Here is a 6,582-nt window from a genome sequence, read left to right on the forward strand (position 1 = left end):
TTATAAAAGAAGCACATGCTACAGGAAAAGAAAAATTGAAAAATACATTTTTTAAAAAAATCACCCACAACTTTATTACCTACAGATAACAAGTTCCTGTTACTTGGTATATACCCTTTCAGATATTTTCCTTTAGGTTTCTATACACAGGACTTTTGATTAAAAAAATAAAAAATAAAAAATAAAAAAATCATTTAAAAACTCACACATTGGGACGCCTCGGTGGCTCAGCGGTTGAACGTCCACCTTTGGCTCAGTGCATGATCCCGAGGTCCTGGGATCGAGTCCCACATCAGGCTCCCTGTGAGGAGCCTGCTTCTCCCTCTGCCTATGTCTCTGCCTCTCTCTATCTCTCATGAATAAATAAAATATTTAAAAAAAAATAAATAAATAAAATAAAATATTTAAAAATAAATAAATAAATACTCACAAATTATATATATTCTCATGCCACCCTCTTTTTTCTAAATATCATTCCATGTCAATGAATGTTGACCTGCATCATTTTTTTAAATATTTTTTTAAGTAATCTCTACTCCCAATGCAAGGTTCGAACTCACAACCCCGAGATCAAAAGTCACATGTTCTACCAACTGAGCCAATCAGGTATTCCCTGCATCATCCTTTCTAAAGACTGCACAGTGTTTCCCTGCATGGGCAGGTCCTGATGGACTTAATCCTTTATTATAGGCACTTGCATTACTTTCTTGTTTCCTATTTTTAGAAAATGGGGCAGTGAGCAGTCTGGTACACACATCTATGCACATTTGACCAATTATTTGCCATTTTATGACTTTGGATGCATATTGCCCAAATTGTCATCTAGGAAATAGGTACCAAATTTAGCTTAAGAAAAAAAAAAAAGGAAACTATTGACATTTAAGTATAATAACATGTTTTACTACTGTCTACATAAAGTATTTTAAAAACTGCATCTTATCTCTAAGTATCTAAAATACTGATGCGTAACTCTGCTATTATGTGTACATATAGAAGGGGGAATATTCTAAAATACCCAATAACTTCAGCATAATGTAGTTTTGAAGTTAAACTAAAAAAAAAAAAAAAAAACAAACTTGCTGCAAAACAAGCAAATTAGTAAAGAATGTTAAAAGGCAGGAAGGGGGGATCCCTGCGTGGCGCAGCGGTTTGGCGCCGGCCTTTGGTCCAGGGCGCGATCCTGGAGACCCTGGATCGAATCCCACATCAGGTTCCCGGTGCTTGGAGCCTGCCTTCTCCCTCTGCCTGTGTCTCTGCCTCTCTCTCTCTCTCTGTGACTATCATAAATAAATAAAAAAAAAAAAATTAAAAAAAAAAAAGAAGAAAAGAAAAAAAAAAAAAGGCAGGAAGGGAGACAAAAATAAACCAATCAGCTACAGCAATTGCCAGGTCACCAAATCTGCATCCCATACAATGACCAAGGGAGAAGGGTCAGGAGAGAGAGAAAAGGTAAAACTACAAGCAGCAGCCCTCAGAACTTCAGGGATGGCCAGATGAAATCACACACAGACATACACACCTACATGCGCTGTACACATCAATCCTGGAACTAATCTCCAGGGGTTAGGGCACAAGAGGACTCTTTGTGTGTTTTATTTAACAAAACATCATGCAGAAATTGGGGGGTGGGGGGGTGGGCGGAGTCCGAATACAGATTTCCTTAAGGTAAGAATGTCTTGATAGCAGCTTCAGAGCCTAGCATCAGTTACATCCCTTCCAGGATAAGGAAACAACAGGAACTTGAAGCATGAGACAGCTCCAAAAGCAGAGATTCCTTTCAAAACCATCACACAGGACAGGGTTCAAATATTAAGCCTTAAGGAAAACAAGGTGAGAACATTTTTAGCAATAAATAAAATTTCCTGGTGATATAATAATGCATGTGCTAAGAAGGGAAGGCCGCTCACCATAACTAGGAACAACTAACCTGATGGGAGTTTCATCCTATTGGAGGAAGACAGGGGCCTTGGAAAATGCTGCCATACCAAAAGTATGGAATGCTTGAGGTGGCAAATGGCAACACATGTGCGGTGGTGGTGGTGATGGTGATGATGGTGGTGGTGATGGTGGTGGTGGTGGTGGTGGTGGTGGCGGTGGTGGCTTGGTGATGCCACAGACCCCTAGAACTTAGGAGTCTAACATTTTTTTCTGAGTCAAATTCTCCTGCTGGCTGTACACAACACATTAGTAGAAGCTATACCTATAACTTTGGCTGTCTAATTCTGGCGTCTTAGAAATGCCTCCACAATTGGGTACCTGCATTGGTTTTCATTTAAATTACAAGTGAAGAGTAAGAGTTAAGAGGAGTCTTACACAGAGACAACTATGCTATTGGTGGGCTGCTACTGTCTCTTTATGCCCAGCACCAATGTCTCCAGCTTTACCAAGCATACCACTATCTTCCTTCAACTTTCCCCCTGGATATCTACAAGATAAGGATGCTTAATCTTAACTCATTTTTGAAAACCTAATTTTTTAAAAAGTTTCAATTTGTTAACATTTTCATTATTGAGAAATAATATATATCATTACAATGTACCATATTTATACATGTTCATTCTTATGTGTATTAGTGGTTACTGCATCTAGCTTCCAAGGCCTTCATATAGGCCCAATGAGGGGTTCAGAGTTTTTTTTTTTTTACACAGGGAACTTCATTCCTGCCTCTTTATGCTTCTACTGCAGTAGGCTTTATCCACGTGAGGAACTGGAGGGTCAAGTAGGTTAAGCAGCTACAGCAATTGAAAAACCCAGATTTGAACTTAAGTCTGCTTTGATGAGAAAGCTTTTCCTATCATGCTCTGCTGCTTGGCCAAGGCAAAAATACATTTTCTTAGAATGATTACCTCTCAGTCACATTTGAGATTTGCTGGAGAGCAGTAAGAGAGGGGAGCTGAGTGACCCATTTGCTCCAAGGGCTGGTTGTCAAGATCAAATCTCTGCTTATTGACCATCAATCTATCTGTTCTAAATTTTTAAATATAATTTAAAAACAGCCACAATGAACCCAGGACTAGCATGTCAAGCCCTTTATGTGTGTGCACGGTTTATCAACTAACAGGCAATACTTTATTATGGCAACAAAATGGAAGTATTTTTGCACCTCTAAGACCATATGTTTAGACTAAAGACAAATTTAAACAGCAAGTAATGGGCACAAAGATCTCTATTTTCTTTTTTTTTTTTTCCTTGTAAGAATTATTCTAACTCCCATTTTATTTAATAAAAACATACAACTGTATAACATTTTGGGGCTCTGGATCTCTTTTTATAACCACAACCACAGACCTTCTCCCTAGAAAGACACACATACACAAAAAGGTTTGGTCACAATTATAGGGAGTTCAGGAACCTTTGAAGCCCATTCATGGACCCCTAGAGGTCCAAAGACCCCAGGACAACCTTTGCTCTAAAAACATACTGCAGGGGCAGCCCTGGTGGCTCCAGGGTTTAGCACCGCCTTAGCACCGCCTTCAGCCCAGGTCCTGATCCTGGGGTCCCGGGACTGAGTCTCGCGTCAGGCTCCCTGCATGGAGTCTGCTTCTCCCTCTGCCTGTGTCCCTGTCTCTCTCTCTCTCTCCCTCCCTCCCTCTCTCTGTATCTCTCATGAATAAATAAAATCTAAAAAAAAAAAAAAAAAAAACTTTTAAAAATATACTGCAAAAATGTCTACATCGTTTCACAGGCCCAGGGTAAAGACCTTAGAGCCAGCTCTCTCATCATCCATTTCAGAAGGCTAATGTTAAACACTTAAACTTCCATAACTAAACCACCATACTCTCCAAGAAACCAGCAATCTAATGACTTAAGTAAAATCACCAAATCTAAGGTCATGTAAGTTCAAAGTTCAAATCATTTTTGTTATAGTTTAGAACCTGCTACTTCTTTCTGTCCACAAAGGTTTCCCAATAAAAGAAACATTAGTATGGCCCAGAGCTTGAGTCCTTCCTGTTTTTTTGTTTTTTTTTTTTTTAATTTATGAGAGAGAGAGAGAGAGGCGCAGAGACACAGGCAAAGGGAGAAGCAGGCTCCACGCAGGGAGCCGGAGCAGGACTCCCTCCCAGGTCTTCAGGATCAGGCCCTGGGCCGAAGGCGGCACTAAACTGCTGAGCCACCCAGGCTGCCCGGGTCCTTCCTGTTTTAACATTCATGAATGCTTTAAGATAAAATTATATGAAAAACGACTACTTTTAAAATTCACTAAAACATGTCCTTTTATGATAGGAAGAAAAGTCAATCAGGAGAATTCTTAAATGTTCAACATACAGATCTGTATCAGTGCAGTTGCAAGTTAAATTATGTGGTTGGAGAGCAGATTTTTAAAATCTCACAAAGGCTCATATTTTGAGGTGTTTCAAACTACTTGGATCAAGAGCTTTCAGAGATGTTTATTTTTTAGGTATACCTCAAACTTTAAAGTCTTTCAAATCTCTCTTGGTCTTACTGCTTTACAAAATTTCTAGCACTGTCCACCGTATTTTTAAGTCACAAAATGAACATATAAAAGTGTCTGGCCAGGACTCCATCTATGAACATGAGACTGGATGTCTTATGAACATTTAACAGTTACAAGGGATGGTGATATTCTGCTATAAGCAACACTAAAGATTATTTTAAATCACTAGATACTGTTTCAAAATCATTATAGGATAAGATGAAGTTAATGCGTAGCTTACACAGAACACGATTTCACCACTCGACCAATTATCTTTTTTTTTTTAAAGAATTTTATTTTATTTATGATAGTCACAGAGAGAGAGAGAGAGAGAGAGAGAGAGAGAGAGAGAGAGAGGCAGAGACAGAAGCAGGCAGAGGGAGAAGCAGGCTCCATGCACCGGGAGCCCGACGTGGGATTCGATCCCGGGTCTCCAGGATCGCGCCCCGGGCCAAAGGCAGGCGCCAAACCGCTGCGCCACCCAGGGATCCCTCGACCCTTTTAATCTTTTAAACGGTAAATCTTTTAAACTTTTTATCTTTTAAACGGTAACCATTCCCACCAAAACGCAGTTGGGATATATAGATAATCAACTGGCACTCTCAATTTACAGTGTGTAGTACCAAAGATTCAAAGTAAGTCTTAAGAGTATCTTCTCTCCTTCTAAAACCAAGATGAACAGAGCCTGATGCCAACACACACACACACACACACACAGTTTCAGCCAGTCTTATTTTAAGGCCAGGGGGGCTTCACACCCTTGAGGAGGGCAAATTATACTTCAGAATCTTCAAACTAATTTGTTTGTTTGTTTGGGGGGGGGGGGTGGTAGTGGTGTTACTTTTTCGCTTGTTTTTGCCTTTCTGCCAAAAGTCAAAGGTGCCAACTGTTGAGAACACCACCGAAGAACAGGGCTGGAGTTTCGACTCCATACACGTGAATAAAAATCTCGCAGATGCTCATCTCTGGGTAGAGGTTCAACACGTTTCACTGCCATATACATTGGCATTTACGACTTCTTCCTCTTTGAAAGGACAGGGCCGGAGAGAAAACTGGGAGAATGAACCCAAGTTTCCCAAGGAACCAGAAAAAAAAAAAAAAAAAAACTCGTCCAACTCACTTAACTGCTTCAGCCCGGATGTGAAGAGGTGGGGGGGAGCCTCGGGGGGGGGGGGGGTCAGGAAAGCTGGGCCATAACTCTAGGCTCCACAAATCAGCCCAACGCGCGGCTTGGAACTCAGACAGGCTTCCTGCAGCTTCTGCAGCTCACTCCATCCACCCCGCTGGAGACCCCATCCGCGGTGCCGGCTCGCCTCGCCTCGCCTCGCCTCGCCTCTCCTCTCCCCACCTCGGTGTCGCCGTTTACGAGAAACTCATCCAAGTTGAAGCAAAGTGACTTTTGGGAAGAGATGCCGCCGTGACCTGCGCGCTGCTCCGGAAATGTGTCAACTCGGCACACCGGGCAACGCTACTCCAGGAGCACCCCCACCCCCCCACACACACACTGCACTTCCAACTTCCCCTTAGGACGGGGGCAATCACAGAGACTTTTTTTTTTTTTTGGAAAGTCAAAAAGGAAAAAAAAATATAATAATAATAATAATAATAATAATAATAATAATAATAGAGCAGCCCGGCCGGGCCGCGGACGCGCCCTCCGCGCCCCGGGGGCCGCCGCTCCGCCAAGTGGTCCTGCAGGTCTGCAAGTTTCTCGGGGCCCCGGTCGCCGAGCGCCCGGAGGGGAGGGGAGGGGAGGGGGGGAGGGGAGGGGGGCTCCCGCGACCTGGGAGCCGGGGCCTCGGGCTCGCCGGCCGCCCCCGCGCGAGTGCCCGCGTTCGAGCCCCGCCCCGGCGCGCGTGGGCGCCAAGTCCGCAGGGCCCCCCCCGCGCCCCGCCGTGACCCTCGTGCGCGGCGCCCCCCCCCCCCCCCCGCCGCGGCCGCCACCCTTCCCCGGGCCGGGCGAGCTCACCTGGCGGCAGGCGGCGGCCTCCGGGGCGGCCTCTGGGCGTGGGCCGGGCGGGGGGGGCCGGGGCTGCAGCCGGGGCCGCCGCCGCCCGCCGGCCTCGCCCCCACACGCGCCGGCCGCGGCCGCCCCCGGGCAGTGCGGGAGCGCGGGGAGCGCGGGAGCGCGGGTCCCGCGGCGGCGG

The 6,582-nt window shown here is 44.7% G+C and overlaps 1 protein-coding gene across 1 annotated transcript in view; it reads right to left on the reverse strand.

Annotated features, from left to right (window-relative positions):
- Positions 1-6,537, reverse strand: part of ATXN7 (ataxin 7) — a 136,820-nt gene extending 130,283 nt beyond the window's left edge. Inside the window, exon 1 of the mRNA XM_072720520.1 lies at positions 6,405-6,537. The gene's annotated coding sequence lies outside the window, so the exon portion shown is untranslated. The remainder of the gene's footprint in view (positions 1-6,404) is intronic.
- Between the last annotated feature and the right edge of the window lie 45 nt (positions 6,538-6,582).

The sequence above is a fragment of the Vulpes vulpes genome, chromosome 9, assembly GCF_048418805.1.
Source record: "Vulpes vulpes isolate BD-2025 chromosome 9, VulVul3, whole genome shotgun sequence".
NCBI classification, from domain to species: domain Eukaryota; kingdom Metazoa; phylum Chordata; class Mammalia; order Carnivora; family Canidae; genus Vulpes; species Vulpes vulpes.